General features: G+C 31.8%; 1 protein-coding gene across 2 annotated transcripts in view; it reads right to left on the reverse strand.

Annotated features, from left to right (window-relative positions):
* Window positions 1-21,556, reverse strand: part of LOC106478417 (plexin-A2-like) — a 235,661-nt gene that overhangs the window by 153,684 nt on the left and 60,421 nt on the right. Inside the window, exon 2 of one of the 2 annotated variants that reach the window (XR_002609893.1) lies at window positions 6,457-6,534. The exons of the other annotated variant lie outside the window; for it this stretch is intronic. The gene's annotated coding sequence lies outside the window, so the exon portion shown is untranslated. The remainder of the gene's footprint in view (window positions 1-6,456; window positions 6,535-21,556) is intronic. 2 annotated transcript variants of the gene reach the window in all.

Below are 21,556 nucleotides of genomic sequence, written 5' to 3' on the forward strand. Positions count from 1 at the left end.
ATATATATATATATATATATATATACACTAAAATATCCATTAACGCCCGTTTCTTTGAGTCCTGATTTACGTCTTGTTCTTGCTAAGTATTTTAATCTTTTTAGTTTTATCCCAAGAATGAAAATGGGAGGTAGCTACAAACACGAAATACAGAACACGCCATTGATTATTTTGACGGTTAAATACAAAACTTTAACAAATTTGTTATAGCATTATTCTATACAATTTCTCAAAGTTAGGAGAAATATTCATTAAAATATAGGGAAATTAACTACCTCCAAACACAATAAATTCAAAAGTGAGCAACAAGCAAGTTTATGGCGGTGGTAGCACGACTACAATGATAATGTGACTGATAATAAAACTTATGTATACGTGATAGTTATAAAATAATTTTTGAAGCAGATGCTGCGTATGTGAACAATTTATATCAACTGTAAGGTTAACTAAACAACTGAATGAACCACCTAACACGTCTTATCAACAAGACAAATATTCAAATGTTTGTTTTAATATATACGTTTGTTTTGATGTTTCATATTTATTATAGACATTCTTATTACACGGTTTATTTTGCATTGTTAGCTTAGCATATGAATTTAAGATCAATAAAAACTAATTTATTTTGCATTGTTAGCTTAGCTTATGGATTTAGGACCAGCCTAAAACTCCTAACGAGGTCGAAACTTATGATATGTTATTGAGATTATCACTGAAAATATCACTTACAGCGAGGACACTCGACTGATGAATCAATGCTTGTTTTTTATTGAGCACAGAGCTACACAATTGGCTATCTTGTGCTCTTCCCACCGTGGGTATCAAAACCAGATTTTTGTCGTTATAAGCCTTCAGGCTTGCCGCTGAGCCACTGTGGGACTACGAATCAATACATTCTAACCATTGCAAGTAAGAGTAAATACATTTTCTGTATTCATTGTTCTGTTAGTTTTTAGTTCTATGATCATTTCTGCTTTCGAAACTATTAAAGAAACTATTTTATGTTGTGTTGTTTGGTATTGTTTAACTAACGTCAATGAAAAGACCACTAACAAATTATAGCACTTCTTGAAAAGAAATAATGAAATACAATAAGCAGTCTTAATCCGAACGGGTGGAGTAATAAAACTGCCTAATTCACCCCAAGTATGAATCATGGAAACATCACTCCTAAGTAGATGAGGCAGTAGACTAAGGCATTGAACAAATGAACCAACCAATTCAGGTGCAGATGACATAGCCTGTTACCTCATGTGAAGTTTAATTTATTGGGTGTCTGTATGTGTCAAGTTGACTATCCTCCCTCGTCCTTGGTGCCGATCGGTATGTTGGAATGTAAACTTATGAATGATGTAACCTGTGTTTTTGGAAGCTTGACAAAAGGTGTGGTTTAGCTACAACCTGAAGCTCGTAAAATCCATAATATTCATTAATATTATTCAGTTTTCAGACTAGAATTCCTCTTTAACAGTTTCTAGTGAACAAATAACTAAACAAGTAAAATAAAAAATAACAGAAGTACTAAGGTTACTTATATTGCATAATACTAAATAGTTAAACCTCCATTTTTTTAACGAAGAAATGATTTGGTGATTTGGAGAAGATGTCCATCAAGAACAATGAACATAAGTGTAAATTTGTAAGAATTTCTAAAGTTATCAATTTGCGTGGTCGTTAAATTACGAGCAAAAATAAATATCAGGCAAACATGTAGGTTGCATTACACGAACATGTATCATCAGGAAATATCAGGCAAACATTTATGTTGCATTACACGAACATGTATCATCAGGAAATATCAGGCAAACACGTAGGTTGCATTACACGAACATGTATCATCAGGAAATATTAGGCAAACATGTAGGTTGCATTACAGGAACATGTATCACCAGGAAATATCAGGCAAACATGTAGGTTGCATTACAGGAACATGTATCATTAGGGAATGGTAAACTTGCGAATTACAGTAAAACTGTTATGTTAAAGTACAACAACTAGGCGGGCGATAAATATCATATATTATTCCCTAGAACTTGATGATTTATTTCAGTTAACATTAAAATGTAGACAGTAATACCAAATGTTTCCAGTCGTCTCATGTCTATAAAGTACGTAAAACATATCTATAGAAGGTGCTGTATAAAAGGGTTAATCTTTGGTAATAATCTTAAAAAAATCCTTAAAGAAAATTTGTCTTAAAATTGACAACTTTCTAATATATTAAATAAAAACTACAAGTACTATTCTCATCACGCACAGAAGATAAACTAAATGATGAAAACAAAAGTCGTAATTTGTCCCTTTACTTGCGTTTTAACTGTGAAATTAAATTATCTTACTATATAATGTTTCAATCTTAAGAGATTAGCATACACAATTTTTGTCACAATTTCGCAAGAGTATTCAAACAGAATTTTCGATTAATTGCTTTAATCATAGCTTTCTATATGTGATGAGAAGGAGGGGGAAATTCCATGAACCCGATGAAGCAAGTTAGTTTGAAAAAAATTCCAACTTGGTGGAAATCGTATTAATTTAAAACTACTTTATGAGAGAGAGATAAATCTATAAAGATGCAAATAAATAAATGTCAACAAAATTTGTTTAAATTTAAAATATAATTTGTTATAAAATTTTACAAACCACCAACGTTTATAATATTTTTTGTATGTCCAAAATCTAAAAAATATTGTGTATATTGAAATGTTTTATTTCAAACAACTGATAATGTGAGTTTTACGAAATAAGTACATAACAACCAAAAGAAAGTTTTATTAAATTAAAAAATTTCAATATTAAGTATACTCATGGAAACATAAGGGATTGAAAAAAAAAACAGTGTGTAATAGCTGTTTCTTCATAAACAATCAACTCAATAATTTACATGATGAACCTGACAGTATTGCTAGAAATATACCAATGAGTAAATAACTTCAAATTTAGATAATTTAATTTGGTCATTGGTGTTGTCTTCATAGTACAAAGCTACACAATGGACTATCTGCACTTTGTTCACCATGGAGAATCAAATCCAGTATTTTAACAAGGAACTTTAACTTAATGCACCAATTAAATACTAAAATGGTGTTCATTGCAATGGTAATAAAATAATGAACTTAGTATAAATCAATTTCTCAAAATGTTATAAGAAAATTAGGAGAATTTGATAACTAGTCTGATTGATCCAATCATGTTAGAGGAGGAGGGAGAGGTTCTCTAAAGTAAAATAAACATAAAAATGTGTTAATATTGAAAACATTAGTAATTTTTAAACACAGAAAATTTTTTCATCCTTCTCTGTAAACTTCCCAGTGTTCATAAACATTCTTGTAAGAACATTTGTATGACTAAAATTATATTTATTTCAATCTAGTTGTGATTCTTATCCCTAACAAAAAATGAAAGTAACCAAATATATGTGTACATTTTGATGAATGTTTGGAGGTCTTTGATAGTATAGCAGTTTCACATGTTGGACATTATTAATATAATAAAATGGGACATTTTACCTGAAATGTGAAATTTTCTCAGTTCACAGTGATATTTGTTGTAATGATGATAGTGTGCAGCTCGCTATTGCAGCTTTTGCCAATGATGGCTATAAATTACCTTTAAAATATTCTGGTATTACTAACCTTGTTCAGCTACAGTTCGAAAATGATTTTATACCAAGTATAAAAAGATTTAGCAACCTTTATATATAAATAACATTTGTATATACTAGATGATAAAACTACAAATATACACATGAAACTAACTGAAACAGCAGAAAATTTGTGTTGGTGGACATCATAACAAGTATATATATATATATATTTTTTTTTTTATTACCCTTAGTAATAAAAGGTATCTAGTTCCATCTAGCTGCAATGGAGCACAAAAAAGATTTTAACCATTTATAAACTTTAGCACAGAAAATAATCAAGGATGGAGGTTGGGAGTTTTACTTTGTAGAATTTTTATGAGTTAGTTTAATTCTACATTAAAGTTATTTCTAAATATTTAGGGTTACTGCCCTCCTACAACTGGCTGCATACAGTGAAAGGCAGTTGGAGTTGCGATATTGTAGGTTCACACATTCAACTCCTTACCCTTAACTGATTGCCCTTTGTTGCTGGCAGGTTTTCATTGGCATTTGGATTTTGCCTGATAAATAGAATATCTCCAACACATTTGGGTACTATGACCACAGGCATTATCCTTTACAACTTAAGGACAACAGCAAGGAATGGTAGCAGAGGTGTGGTTTTGAGTTATACACCGAGAACCATATGATGCTATAAAATATGGTGATACTTTGATCAAGCTCATTCCTCACTTACAATAAAATTAGTATTTTCACAAATCTCAAATTATAGAAGAAATAATTCAAGGCATTATATTGTTAATTCCAGTTTATATTAATTTAAAATCAGTGGACACAGAGAAAAGGGCAATCCAATGTTTATTTATTAATACAAGTACCTTTTACTGATGGAAAACACTTCACACATCACTAGCATCATTTGAGTATAAAATCATATAGACTATGTGAAACAAAAACAAGTATCACTGAAGGCACATGGTTATCAACAAAATTCTGTAAATTTTAGAATACAAAATAATGAAAAAGAATTCCATCAACAAAATAAATGGTGCAGGATTTATACTAATCACTAGTTCCTCTCAACTAATTATTAAATTAACTTATATTACATTTCACAAAAAAGGTGTTTTTATTTTGCCAGGGAATAGTTTGAAGTTCTTTCTGACATAATTCATACTTCATTTTTTAATTGTTCATAAAATGTAATATCTGAATATTTTTATAACATAAGATTAGAAATAAAACTAAAATATACTTTTATATAAACTGAGTTTACCCATAAAGTTGAAAAAAAATGCTAAAAAATTACAGGAAGAGAAAACATTTGCTTAACAATTAACAAGTGTTGACTGTAGCAAAATATCAAGCATATGAAACAAAAATGTGAGAGTCAAGTTACGCATAAAATAAAATAAAAATATTTTTAAATGTAAAGTATCCTTCAAAATGAGAAGGATGATATGTTTCTATAAAAAAAAAACAATTCTACTTTTTGGCTTATGAATTATAAATGTTAAAAATGTAGGGAATTTATATTTTTACAATAAATATCAATTTTAAGTGGCATCTTTTGTACACACAGAAGAAATGTTAAAAAATAACTCCTTTACAGTAACAATTTCCAGCACAGAAAATAAAAAAATAGATAATAATAATGTAACAAGAAACAAAATATTAAATATGGGAAAAAATCAAATAGTAGACTATTAGTTTAAATAATTATAGTATTTTTGAAAACCAGATAATACAATAATTTAATATGAGAAAACAGGTGACTAAAAAGATATAATGGATGTAAGTTGGAGAGTAAATGAAGTTTAATTTATCAGTTATAACAATTAAGTTTATGATGAAGAAATATGATTAACATTTCTTCCTCTAAATCAACCAAATGGCCAGCAAATAGTGTAAATATATAAACTCACAAAATGTAAATGTACAATATTTATTTCTCACTGGCAAATTTTTACACCCATCAATATAAAATAGCATATGAAAAAGTTATTACTGAAAATTAAATTAAACTATGGTTAAATTTTAAAGAAAATTACCAAATTTGCTAGATTAATTTTGCCATTTATAATGTAGGTTTACTTTTTGAATTCTACAAATCAATTTGTATTGAGCAAGTTAAGAACCTGAATAACTAAATTTACATTAAATATAAAACAGTACTTGAAGCTAACTAGTGTTTGCATATTCTCTAAATAAGATATACTCTATTCTTTCTTTAATATTACTTTCAATAAAAGTATTGGCTAAAATATTTAACATATCTAGTTCTATTATTTTTATTATTATACTTCTATTAGAGAGAGAATTAGCACTGTTAGCTTAGTATCTAGATTTAGGACTAACTAAATCCTAAGCTGGCCAAACCTTGAGATATATTAGGTTTATGACCAAAAGTATTGATAACAACAAAGGTGCCCAACCAATTGAAAAATAAATTCTAATGCTTATAAGTAAGAAAATGAGAACAGTATATTTAATTAGTTGTACTTATTACTGGGTTGATTATAACTTTTTATCCAAGTGGATAGCTTGCTTGCATCAAAATATACCATTGAATACATATTTTTCTTTAACTAACAGAATAATATTCTGAAAGTAATAATATTACCATTACTTAATTAGTTTTACTACATCCATACATGTGAAATATAGAGTAAATGATTATCAAATATTCCAAATCTAAAACAATTTGGACTCTTCAAGCATATATTATTCATATTCAGGAGAAACAAAACAACAAATAAAGCAAAAAGCTCTTGTGGGTTATAAAGAAAAATTAACATTATAATATGAAGCTAAAACAAGTAATGAACCAATGACAACAGACTTTGTAAAAAAACAAAAAAGCAACTCACCAATAGTGAAGTATCAATATAAGAGGTTTCAAGAGCATTCATGTATTTTTCCACAATTAATCTGGTCATAAAGTTCATCTGCATATCATAGATTAAACCAAAATTTAGAAAAGTAATTTAAAACAAAAAGCATTCTATATAATAATGAACGTTTTGTTACTTTAGTTTAGTTGTCATATATGCATATAGGTGAAAAAAAGAAAACATGAAAGAAAGATAATTTCCATAAAATTTAATTTATTTTGAAGCTAAAGAAATAAATTTAATTATTGTAAAAGATGTTTAAGCTTATGAATGTAAAATGTTAACATATTTGGAAATTACCTGAAAATGTATATTTTACATTATATCAAACAATGAAAGTTTGTCAAAGAACTTTATGATCATTTGAAATGAAACTATACCAATTTAATGGAATGCATTTTTGATTTCCATATTTAAATAAAAACACTTTAATATTAACTTAAACTTTTGTAGATTTCATGAACTTTTTTAAAACTTAAAATACTCTTCATAGTTTAGCTTCTCTCCTTGATTGAGATGTACTAATTGACTACTAAATATTTTTAAGATTCACATTCTTTATTGATCTAAAAAAATTAGACACAGATATTCAATAAATGCATGTCTAGGACACATCATCATTCAACACACAGTTTATCAAGAGCCCACTTTTATAGCAGAGATGGCAGTTTCTGCCCTACCCTTTGATGAGAAAAAAACATTCAAAAATTGGACTAGAATTTGGAAATAAAGACATTAATCAATTGACAAAACATTTTGAAGGTATAATTTCAAAATATTCTAATAGATACTCAACAAACTTTAGTAATATTAAAATAAACATAAGTCAATTAGTTCTTTACTAATTACTTGCATGTCTGGATTCAGATTAAATTTATACATTACAGAAAATCTGGCAAAAAATAAATTAACTCTAAAGCAGTACCTGATGCAAACTACTTATCTCATTACCATCATATTTAACTGTAAACTTCTCTTTCATGATAAAATTAATGCAAAATAAAAATGTCATCAAAGATTTATAATTGAATAAAAAGAGAAGGTTAACTCCTTATAAATTTAAATTGGAAATTTGGAAGAAAGAAGAATATTCATTTTTTTAAACTTAAAATAAAACTTTAAAAAAATTAATATTGAATCTTTAACTATTAAAAGATAACTAAAAATATATTATAAAAACAATTAAAATATTCAATGTACTTTAAAACAAAATAAACAAAGAGAAAAATCAAGAGTGACAAAATCAACTGTGTAGATAAGTTGTTAGATTCAAATATATTACTGATGTATGATAATTACATTTTAATATTAAAACTACTTTTAATGATCATATCATTGCTGCCAATAATATAAAAATCTATTTGTATCAAGACCGTAAAAACGACTTCGATTTATTCAATTATCGTGATTATTCTAATAGTTTATTTTTATACTCTGCTATGGTTATGGATCAAATTACAGTCAACATCTAACTCTGGCGCCAATAGAAAGCAGGTTAGTACAACATATTGTTAACGTTATTTGATTATTTTGTTTTGAATTTCGCGCAAAACTCCACGAGGGCTATCTGCGCTAGCCGTCCCTAATCTAGCAGTGAAAGACTAGAGGGTAGGCAACTAGTCATCACCTCTCACCGCCAGCTCTTGGGCTACTCTTTTACCAACGAATAGTGGGATTGACTGTTACAATATACAACGCCCCACACTGGACAGGACGAGCATGTTAGGTAGGATGGGGATTCGAACCCTCGACCTTCAGATTGCAAGTCAAGCACCCTAACTACCTGGCCATTAACATCTAACTGTAGGGCAAATAATGACAAGGTCTGAATACCAAACATCTTACGAACATTAAATGTTGGATATCAAAAAGGAGAGGATCGGAACATTTATTAACGTTGTGCTGCGGCAACAATAATAAGTTACTTATCACAACAATATAGCAATTTATACCTTGGGGCAAGCAATACCAGAATTCAAAGCACAATAATATACGTACTTGTGTTTATTTTGCTAACACATAAGCTATTTAATACGAGCTGAAAAAAGGAACTTTTCTTTGTTTATTGAAAAATGTTTGTTGTATTTCAGTTTTACCTAATCAACAGACTGAAAATGGCGCAGTTTCCGCTTGTTTAGTAAAAAATAATATATCCAAGTAAACTTATAAGAACTTATATTCACAAGCAAAACAAAAACTACATCTTTTCCCAGTGAAACAACTCAATGATCTACGTTGGAAAATGCATATAAAAAATTTAATTACAGCTTTACACTGACACTCCCTGTTTAACACATGTACCTACATATTACAAAAAATTCGCGTTATCTGTTCAGTATCCATCACAAGTCTACGAACTGCCAATACCCACTTTTTTCGAATGAGAGGAAACAAAATTTTCTTTGAGGTACAAAGTTATCATTGATCACATGCGCAATTTTTTTTAATAATAGTTAACTAGCGAGAAACAATAAAGACAACATTTTCAACCATACATACAATTACAAAACAATTACCATTTAATTCTTCCCCTTGGGCTTATTACTGAATTTATGAACTTTAATGACAACGCAATCACAAAGTATGGAAATAGACAAGTACTAAAATAGTTTTCTGCTGTCAGCCATGATGATGATACTTAGTGGCTCGTGTCTTAGGATATCGCAAAATGGATACTGAAACAAAGGGATAAATAATACAGGAGACAAAGTTAATGACTATTTAATACTCAGAATGCACAAATATCATTATAAAACTAATTCGCCTTTCACGAATGATGATTTATTTTTGGTTGAGGGACATTTAAAACATAAACTGATGGTTATTACTCCCGTAATAGTTTCCATAAAACATAAGTTGATACTAAATATTTTAAGACAGTTAGTACACTAGTTGTCAGTGTGCAAAAAGTTGTTTACTCGAAACGCATTAATATTTAAGTAACCACTGGTAACAATCATCGGTCTCTTCGACTCAGAAAAGAAATGTATATAATGACAACGGCGAAATCTCCTCTCCATCTTCTCACACAGATGAAGGCGTGTTACCGTTACCATGACGACAAGCCTTATACTATATTCATGTGCCCAGCTATGAACGACGTCACGAACCCATACATACGTTTTATGGCTTGCTTTTCTACACACTAACACAATTTCCGGACTTTCGCGAAAATAAAGAAGGAACACAGTTTTTCGTAGCTTCAAAAGTTTGAACGCATACTCAACCTTTCGAAAGCACTAAATGGTTTTATAGATAACTTCCACAACAAGAGACCAATGAGTCTTTCTGAATTCTGGTACTACAACTTTTGAAAGCTTTAAATTAATGAAATTGTATTGGTTCTACATGCCCGATATTGTCGCTGAATAAACAAGAAAACAAAAAATCCAATCAGCACTTGTTTATTAACAGCTACATTATTATGCAAGCCCCATTCTATCATCTGCACCAAAAAGTCAAACAAAAACAGCTTAGATGAAAGACAATGGAACTGTACCTTTTTCGGTAAGACTTTGAGGAGGTCCACTTTCAAAACAGAACTTTAAATATAACAGACAGTATTCCTCTGACTTCAAATTAACATGAGCGTAGTAAATGTTTTTTTGTTAGCATTGCGTACGTTAACATTTGGGACGTTCAAGGGACGTGTTGTATCAATGCACATACGCAGTTTCTTATTATATCCACTCGTAATAATAATCAACCACTATTCAAAACTACAAACTGATACATCTAGCAGAATTAAAAATACTAGCTGTTTGTGCTTGTAATTACTAATTGTAGTATTCATACCCCATTGAAAAAAATTTGGAGAAAGTGAACAATTTCTAAAAATGGAATTTTTCGTTTGTTCGTTCTTTCTTAGTTAAACACGAAACTACACAATGAGCTATCTGTACTCTGCCCACCACTGGTAAAAAAGATTTTTATTCTGGGAAGTACTGCACTGAAAAAGTGTTCAGATTGTGCTCTTTAGTCTCATACGCATCTCATTGCATCAAAATGATTCAATAAACAGAGCTCAAAATTTTCACACATTTTACTGATATAAACTGTAATGATTTTACAAATTTAAGTTGGTACCGTTTATTGAAAAAAGTTTTTAAGGACTCCAGTTTCTCAATACTACATTTAAAAATTACACCAATAAATATATAATCAAACTCATGTACAGTCCAAGTGAAAATCGTGTTCTTGTCATGAGAAGAGTTATTTAAAATTGTGTTCTGTGATAAAGGAACGGTTGTTGCACATACCAGTTATTTTTCTAATTGTCTGAATCTTGAATACCCAAAGGGTGAAATTTTTTATGGAAATTTGTTTGTGGTGCCATTCAATAGATGGCGCAGGAGTTTTAGATATATACATAGATAATGACATACACGCTACGTCCATTATAGTAAGAAGTAATAAGGGTATTTCTAAACAAATTACGATTTGAACATCAAAACAATCCAAAGCTTTATAGCAATGTTAACTCTTAAACTCCCACCCACCTACCCTAACTTCTTTTGCCATCAAAATGAAAGCTATTCTGCACAATGTCCAGTAGCCTAATTGAACTGTTATGATGCTCCAAGTACAGAATTCAAGACAGTAAATGTAGAGCACAGAATGGCTGCCTACTGGAAGTAACCTTAACCTCCTCAGTCACATTCATATTGATGACTACAGTCAGTTTTTTTTAGGATAATGATATAAAAACATGAAGAAAAAAAACGCTTAGAACAAAAATATTAACTTTTTTAACTCTGTTATCCTCTTTATGCACTTAGATCAACCCAATCTTTCATTACTTATGCAAAACAATTTTCCTAACATAAAATATGTTTAATGTAAAGTTGAACTTTTCTTCTTAAAATCGATTAAAAATATTGCACTGACAAACAACCTAGGTTTGTATTTTTTGGCACATTACAATTGTATAAAGAAAACTGTTGCTATACAACAGAAACTTTGTCCATGGCAGTTACAAATGAACCTTTTTGCTGTAAGTAACAAGTAAGTTTACACTAACCTTAGGAGGAATCTCGGAAGACCAACCGATGTTATTAAGATAAACAGGTTACGAAAGTAATACATCTGGTGCTGTAAAACATTATATTCACTAGCGTCTGGCAGCCTATATGGTCACATTATGGTAAGCCTGGATTTAGCGTCTATACATTTTTTTTTTTTGTAGATTCTATATCTTAAGACCATGTACTTTATGAATCTGTCTGATGATACTCTGTCACAGTTAAACATTTGGATATATTGATATTTTCTCGTCCCTTTCTATGCCTTATGGTAATAAGTATTATCTAGCATCAGTTTTACTAACTGAATGGAATTTATTAGACAGTTAATACTCATACATGTGTATGAGAAAAGAAAGGCTAAAATGTTTCAGTCATCTGTTTCTCCTTAGTGGTAATTATAAATCTGATTTTGTCAGGTCACTGCAACAGCCCACCTCTTAGACATGAAAAGAATATATTAAATAGCAGTTTTGCATTATTGCACAGTTGTAGACAATAAAGACTTAGAACCGTGATCACGTACTCATCTATACTTTATGCCGTGGGGGCGTTATAATGTAACGGTCAATCCCACTATTTGTTGGTAATGGAGTAGCCCAAAAGTTGGCGGTGGGTGGTGTTAACTAGCTGCCTTCCCTCTATTCTATCACTGATAAATTAGTAACATCTTTGCGCGACATTCAAAACAAACCAAAGAAATAAAATCTATAGGTTATATTTACACAATTAAAAGTATCCGTCCCCACTGACGGGAAAGGTTTAAGTTAATCTACCAATTTAAATTATTTCATGGACTTTAAAAAGGTTAATTGTGTTGCATCCTTGGTTTCACTCAGAGCCAAAGCCACTACGAAAGATAATCGTTGGGCATTTCAGTTATGCCAAGAGCCACTCAACAATAACATACAGTAAATTTACAGTTTTATTTTTTATGTCACATTTTGAAATGTGAATGCTAGTTTGATTACTTCCTAACAATTTAGTGCAGAATATACTGCTTCTGAAATAAAATTGGGCATCAACATTATTCATGCCTGTTCTCCCATCATTTCAAAAGTGAATGTTGAGCTTTGCCTGCGTGCGCAGCATTTTAAACGCAGTGCGGGAAGCGGCCGCCGTAGACAGGAGACAGACGAACGCTCGGACAGACACCATGGTTCGCAATATATACAAGATAAGACTAAACGCAAATGCAAGTAATATATATTCATACCGAATTAAATTATACTTATTTGTTTCATAATTGCTATAAATATAGACAAACTATAATACAATTAACATAGTACTAGCCTAACCAAATCAGCACACAACCAGAAAATTGTTTGCAGTGTGTGTACAATAGTGGCAAAAACTTAGTATTGACACATAGAAACTATTCATGACTCAAACGTCTTTAAAAAGTAAGAATAAGATATTCTGAGGATATGAGTGTTGAGTTGATTTTAAGAATGACAGCTACCAATTTGAAAAATAGCAAGCATCTATCTTGTGAAGACCTCATCTTATTTCTCTTGATTCAACTTGATACTGTTGAATTTTGTCCATATTCCCATTCCTATGTGGTTAAAAAAAAACTGATTATTATATGATCACGACTATACCATACTTGTTTGGCTACCATCCTCTTGGAATATATACCCTTGATAATCAAATATATATTACTGAAATACTCCAAAAGTCATGACAATACCTAAAAACTTTGTAACTTTGGTGAAAATGATCTCGTGTTAGAATAGTGTATGTTTTATGTCTACTTAAAATTTAACTAAGCATCTTAAATACCTCTGTAAGATCTGAATATGAAATTTTGTAGTTTGTTTTAATTACTTACAAAGGCTAGACAGAATACCTGTTGAAAGTGAAACTCAGTGTGGATTACACCTATATTTCTGTTTTTATACACATGCATATAAATATCATATAAGAATACAAACAAAAGTACCCGTCCCCAATGACGGAAAAAGTTTAAGCTAATTTATCAATCTAGATTTCATGGACTTTAAAAAGGTTAATTGTGTTGCACTCTTGGTTTCACTCAGAGTCAAAGTTCTGAGCTACTTATACCGCCCCCCGCGAAAAGTAATTGTTTAGCATTTCAGTCATGCTTTTTCAAACGCAGCGTGGAAAGTGGCCGCGTAAACAGGAGACAGACAAACGCTCGGACAGACACCACGGTTCGCAATATATACGATTTATACCGTATTGGCTCGATTATAAGGCGATGTTTTTGATTAATAATTAGGCTGTAAAATTATAATCGCGGCCGATCACAGACCCCTTCCCCTACTCTAGCATGTAGAAATTTTAGATGTCCAGGTAGCATCCGCATAAGCATGCGCGTCAGATGTTCACTCAAGGTCATCACTAAATTCTTGTAACTAATCCACCAGCGGGTTGTTCAGTTAGAATATCAATTTTGCGGACCTATGAAAGAACGTTATGACAATCAATTGTATTTTCTTTCCCATGGTTTCTTAAAATGGGGGTCGCCTTATATGTGAGATCGCACTATAATCGGGGCAATGCGGTATATATATATATATTTAATTGTGGCATGCACCCTTATCTGTATTGGGTTTAAATCTACAAATGGAAGCCTGCACATACCATGAAACAGTTTGAGTCAATGAAGAGTCTACTAATAGTAGAATTTAAGGTCCTCGTTGTTGAGACTGAAAACAAGGTATAATTTGAACAAAAACATTTCAACTACAGACACAGAGTTTGATAAATGGGTCAATGCTGAAATTCAAGAATTAACACAAAAAAGTAAAGTCCTCACTTACACTTTGACTCCATATACTCTACCTTCGAACAAAGGAATTTGTTTGTTTCTAGTTACGCACAAAGCTACACAATGGGCTATGTGTACTGTGACCACCACTGATATCAAAAACCGGTTACTAGTGTTAAGTTCATAGACTTACTGCTGTGCCACTAAGGAGCTGAACCAAGTAAATTATATGGTATATAATTTTGTAATGAAGATCTTTTAGATGCTGCTACTGTAGAAAGGTATAAAAAATATATATAAATTTGAGTACAAGTAATAAGTGGCACTAGGAATGATTTTAAGTGGCAGTTGGTTATATTTGTTTTTCATATTTTACCTGTATTATGTTAAAATATTATTCAGTTACCATTTTATTCTTTTTTACAAATATAAATTCAAAGCCAAATTACATAAAAAAAATACTGAAAGCATAGAAAATTTTCCTAGAACTCTAATGTGTGAAAATTAGATTATCGTGAAGGTTTACATTGCTTATATAGATAGGCAACATTAATTCAGATCTTCAAAAACAGCATACGTGAAAAGGCTTTCCATTGCCACTGCCAGGAAAATTTGACAATTATTTGTTGGATTAATTTGATATTATTTCTCACTATCCATGTTGTTTTGTTATTATTTTCCATGTAAATCCTTTGTAAACATGATTTGAAAATATTATATGTAGTGTAACTTAATTATGAAGGTGGTCTTGCATATATATATAATGTCATCCTTCTTAGCATACGAGCTGTTGAATTGGGAGTACAATAATGAACACTAGCCATTCTCAACATTTTTCATACCCCAAGATTATTTTTTCCTGCATATTGGAAAATAAAAAACGAGTCATTGATGGAAGATTACAAACTCTTGTTACTGAAGCCATAAAACACACTCTGTACGTATTACTTTACATGATTGTGTATGTAATAATGTTCGTTAATCATAAGCTATCTATCTTGGAGATCCTCACCTGATACTGACTTTCAATGTTTCTGTTAACTGTCATAAAATAGATCTCCAGCTATTTTTTAAAATAAAAACTTGACAGATGGTTTCTTATTCAGTGAAAAATTAGCATTTTTCCCCCAGAACTTCAGATGTTTCCGACTATCCCAACTATTTATTACTTGATATTTCAAAACTTTTTGTGTACCAAAATCTTTTGTTTTTGATAATTCATAGAAATCTTTTTAAAGCACATAAGAAAATAGTCATGGGAAACAATCTAGATGGTCATTTTATGGTAATGATGGAGTCAATGTGATAAAATTTCGTTTGTGACCACAAAATAGTACACCTCAAACTGTTCAAATGTTTTTGTAGATGTTTAATAAAGCAATATTTATTTATTTACATTGATATTGGTATACTTTATTATTTCTGATTGTTGGTTTTTCATACGTTGGATTTTGGCTTTATGAATTTCAAAATTATATAGCATGAAGTTAGTTAATGTTCTGCCTCAGATATACAGTATTGTTTTTGTTGCTACAAATTTTGGCATTGTAATTAATACATATTTTTGAAGCTTGCAATGCAATATTTAAATACAGTATTTTTAATATAAATAAAAAAGCTACGCTGGACCTGGTTATAAGTTCTCTAAGTCAGTACTTGTTCATATTTTACTTCTTTTGTTTGAGGGGTATAAAGTAAAAACAAACCAATACATTATTCTAAAAAAAGTAGAACAAACTCTCTGGATGAAAATACGGATTTTGTTGTAACTGGAGAAAGAAAGCATGTTTTTGTTTCGATTTATTGAAATCTGTTACTTACCTGGTTTTTGGTTTTTATTATGGCATATCATAGGAAATCAGCGAGCACACTTAACTTTTTATCAGAAAGTACTGATGAATATTCAGAATAAAACACAAACACTTAAAATGGTAACAAGCTTGTTACATGAAATAACTAAAACATCCTATTAATATTTATAGCTTTAAAAGCCAGCAGTCAGACATCTGTGTGCTACTTTATGGATGTATTAACTTATTTATCCAATCTAGTAAGATATATTCCTCATACGTTATTTTTCTTATATTCTATGATTTTGTTTTTCATAATTATTTAAAACCTCAATAATATCTGCCAATTATTATCTGGATTTTCTATTTTTAAAGCAATAAATGACATGTATTTCCAAGAATTGATTTCATTTTGCATTAACCCCTTGACTGTAGCTGCTTCAAACACGCGAATAATTTTTGCGAGCCGTACACTGTATACAGCGCACTCGCATTTAACTGATGAAAGCGGACCGTACCCTACACGGTGAATCAGTAGTCAATGGATATGTAGAGTGCAAAGTTCCTCAATATATGTAGGACGAGAATATTCTATGCATTGATCAAGTTAACCAATCTGGTTAGTGAAAATGATCATCCTAAGTTCATCAATACATGAACAACTGTTTGCGCACCTTTTTGTGATCACTCACCAACATTTGACTTTCTGCTGGATCAAGTGGTGGTGAATATGAATCAAGAGCATTTTCCCAAATGTTTCAACATGGAAACTCTTTACATTTCCGACAAAAGCTTCTGTTGTTGGATGCCAGTCACTGAGCTTTAGTGTTGTCATGGTGTCCTTGCCAAACCTTGCTGTCACATTTCAATTGTCCATAGCAGGCAGTCATCAATTTGGTTACCTGTTCAATGACATTAGATACAGCAGCTGTGATGTCACCCATCAGATAAAGGGAATATCTAGCTCAAACATAGCCTTTAACACAGTTTCTTTGCCAATGCTAAACTACTATGCATACTGACAGTGCATGGGAAGAGAATTATGACACCACAGCCTTACGTTCCTATACAGTACTATGTACATCTATTCCAGCTCTCTGTTGGATTGGTGATTCCATAATTAACAGAGATGTAAGACCCTGATCAAAATAATGGTGTAAGAGTAGGACAAATAAATAGTATCATCTGATAATAATGATACTCCCACACACTTTTATTTTGCTTTGTTTTACAAGAATGTTGCCAGCTTTTTCATTAGAGGTGGACACATTTGCTTTGTTTTACAAGTATGTTGCCAGCTTTTTCATTATAGGTGGACAAATTTGCTTTGTTTGTCAAGTATGTTGCCAGCTTTTTCATTAGAGGTGGACAAATTTGCTTTGTTTTACAAGTATGTTGCCAGCTTTTTCATTAGAGGCGGACACAAACTTTCTGTGAATCACCAGACTTCTATTTATATCCACTTGGATGTTGTTGTTAACTGTGATGACTAGCTTATGTTTATGTTTCAGTCCTGATGATAGTTTTCATCTTATGCAAGATCATCAGAAAACATTCCTCGCATTTTAAGCTGTAGGTGTGTTACAGGAGTGACAGTAAGTCCCTTCACGTTGATAGTTGGGTGCTGCTGAGTGCTGAATGGCTGTCTTTCCTCTGGTCATAATTCAAAATTACGGAGAGCGACAGGTAGCCTTATTAATTTGCCATAAATATTAGATTCGTTTCGATATAGCTCAGCGTCACTTATGGAGTTTGCTGTTTCTCCAGTAAGGTCTAACCTATAATAAAAACATGATTGCCATATTGCTGTCAGTCCCCCGAATTATTGTAATGTATTACGATATTCAGAGGTGAGAAATATACATTAAAAGGACTATTTACACTAAGTATTCCAGTTGAACGTTTCACTTTCAACTTGAACGGAACGTATGTGCATGTTAGAGGTCTCTAGAGTCCAGGTTTGGCCGTCCATAATATTTAACTACTGACCAAAGGGAAGGCAAGCTAGTCAGCAGCATACGCTACCAGTAGAGCTTTTTTTTTTTAAATCCTGTTCTTCAAACCAGATAGCGGAATTGACTTCTGCTTTATGACCATTGCTGGATGTGTAGTGAGCTCAGCGACATCATGGACCTTACGACACAAGGTCAAGTTCGGCCCAGTTTTTGACTCGAGGCCACACATTTTATAAGCTAAAGATGGATTCCACTGAGCCGCGGGTGTTTGTTCGAAGGATGTGATTCAAAGACGAAACACGATAACGAGTTAAAAACATAAAAATGGTGTAAAGCTTCTTCGAGGGAATAACATAATCCCTAAAACAAAAAATTGACTACTGAATGAATTGTAAGGCTGATAATTCTTACTGAAGTAATCAATAATCATAGCTGACAAGTAAAATCAGTAACAGTAGTTTCAAAAGTGTTAAGATGCCGATTTTGATAGGGTCAAACTACATCAAATAATTTTGATATTCATCATTTTCCTAATATATTTTTTAGACTAACTACATGCACACATATACAGTCATTATATTTTGATCATCTTTTCACATTATCCGGTTCATGAATTGGTAACGAAAAAGAACAAATGAAGCAAGACGCATGAATCAGGTATGCACTTTAGGTTATGTTCCACCAACTCACTGGTACCTTTAAAAATTCAACAATCACCGTTGTCATGACTACAAATGTAGGTAAGAAAAAAAAAAAGAAATACAACACTGTCAATACCAGTTGCTTTAGAAAACTTGGCATTTTGCCAGCTTCGTCCCACTTGAACTGTTACACATCTTTCAGTGGGTGCAATACAATGAACTGAGAGACATGAAAATCTGTGTAAGTCGTAGAACATAGCTCAATGTTATTGGCGATACTAAAGCGTCAGATGTTATCTAAACACTTATTTTGTATTAGACAACAGAATATAATAAAATAAATTCATCCACAAAGCCAATACAATCAATACGTTTTGTTTGTTCGGTAAGCGTATAAGATTACTTATATATATTATCATCAAGAATACTGAACTCAGAAAGGTAACAATGATTGAAAATAAAATAAACAAACAATACAATAATAAAAATTGGGAACCAAGTTTAAGGTAAAAACTTAATACTAATTTATCGCCACAGCATGGCGACAACCTCTGGGCATAAAATTCCTTATTCACCACACACCATTTATTATACAAAGGAGGAAAACATTATTTCTATCTCTTAAACATCAGTGTCTGTTTCATCAGTATTGAATGTCATAAACAAATATTATTCTAAGAGCTAGATTCAACACACTTGTTGATTACGACCTTTAGATTGTTTTATGATCTAATTTTTATCAAGGCAAACTAAAATATTGTGGAAAGAATAACCGAAGGGTATTCTAATTGCACCAGCAGGAATGAGCATGACATTCAACAACAATGTTAATTTAGATATAACTTTACAATGGTAGATGGAGGTGATGCGTGCGCGCGCGCGCGTGTGTGTGTGTGTGTGTACACACCGATTTATCGTTGGTATTTTGATATTAAGTTTTAAGTAAAATCGATATGAAGTCGGCTATGCATAACATATAGGTATTATGCAAATGGTAATACATAAAGATATACTTTAAATAACGATACCCTTAAGCAAATTGTACAATAATATTATCACAAGAATGTTATACGTCTTTCATAAAAAAGTTTCTGTCAAACCTACCTTTTGTATAAGAATTAAATATAAATATTTCTGTTCCTGTGATTAGCGTGGGAATTAGGATGTCTGTTTTAGTATTAATTGTAGCTATCTTATGCACCACCTGAGCCAGTTGTGGGCAGCTCACGTCCGTTAACGTGATGCTATCTGACACGAAGGTTTCCTTAACACGAATATTCAAGCTATAGGTTTTGTTGAATTTTACCCGAGGGCTAACTGCGCTAACCGTCCCCAATTTTGAAGCGATAGACAAGAGGGAAGACAGCTAGTCAACGCCGTCAACCCTTGGGATAGTATTTGCCCAATAGTGGGATTGACCATTATATTATAACGCCCGCGCGGGTGAAAGGGAGAGCATGTTCGATGATGAGGTTCAAATCCGCAAATTGAAAGTCGAGCCCCCAAACCACCGAGTCGTGCCAGGCCGATACAATAATATATTCAGATTTTGAATGGTGAAAATGGTAGAAGAAATTACTTCTGACACGACTCTGAATTTGGTATAGAACAAAGCAACAAGTGGCGAAAACAAATTGTGCTTGGTCATGTCATGCATTAATTAGTCAAAAGCCAACAATCTTTAATTACATATAATTGTTTGTTTGTTTCATTGTGAAGCATAAAGCTACGCAATGGGCTGTCTGTGCTCTGCACACCACGGGTATCGAAACCCGGTTTCTAGCGTTGTAAGTCCGCAAACATACCGCTGTGTTACGGTGGTGGGCAATTATATATAATTTCGAAGGATTGTGGTGACCACAGGTGACTCAATATCGGTGGGTCACCCTGCAGTTTCCTGGAAGATCTCGCATCAGTTTAAAATTCGTAAGATTTCATGAAACATATTTTAGATAATGGAAATTTATCAACCAAAATGTATTCTTCAGTGTGCGCAATAAGTTACCTTAGACGTTTTACGTATACTTATGGTATTTTATGGTGAATAAGAAAAATACTAGTGAAAAATATTGCACATTCTATTACTTGGAATACATTTGTGATGTAAAAAAAAATCGGTCTAGTTTTCTCTACAGAACGAAAAAATCAACAACCTATACAACGGAGACACGAAGTGCGCGCGGCGTTAGGTAAAGCCACCTATACAAATCTAGGACAGTTTACGTAACATCACATCCATCTAAGTCAGCAGGTCGCATCCGAACCCCGCGTCTGAGTTTAGGTGGTCCGTGCAATTGTCATTGATCACATATTAAATACCAAGTTTAGGCGTTAAACATTGTCTACTAGCAAAAACAGTAAATCTGGAAACTCCGATTCCATTAAGTCACGTAACACGTTATGACCTTCCGACGTTTCCATCCTCTACAGTCCGGTCCTACATAGGTAAAAAGCTGGACTACCATAACTTAACCCATTCTTTCGTGGTAGTAGTAAACGCTGAAAGTCCAGAAAACATGTCGACAATAGGAAAAAACACCAAACCAACCTTAACAAAACAAACTTTAATCTCACTAACTAAGAACAAATTTACTCTTAAAGATTATTTCTTTTGCTCAAGAGATACCAAACTTTTCTAATGCGTTAAGGCCAGCTTTGATATTCAGCCCTTGTACACTAACATCCCACATAAGGAAACAGTCAAAATAATTATTAAACAGTTACTCCCAACGAAAGATGCTCTGCACTCTAACCGACAAAAAATTCGAATAGCTTTTTACATTGACCCTCAAAGACAATCACTTCGTTTTTAAGGTTAATATTATGACTAGTGTGACGGATTTGTTATTATATATTATTTTAATATCAACGTTTGTTTAGATTAAGTTTATATTTAAAAATATGCATAGCTTATAGTGTTAAATATGTATTG

Source organism: Limulus polyphemus, unplaced genomic scaffold (genome assembly GCF_000517525.1).
Source record: "Limulus polyphemus unplaced genomic scaffold, Limulus_polyphemus-2.1.2 Scaffold210, whole genome shotgun sequence".
Taxonomy (NCBI): domain Eukaryota; kingdom Metazoa; phylum Arthropoda; class Merostomata; order Xiphosura; family Limulidae; genus Limulus; species Limulus polyphemus.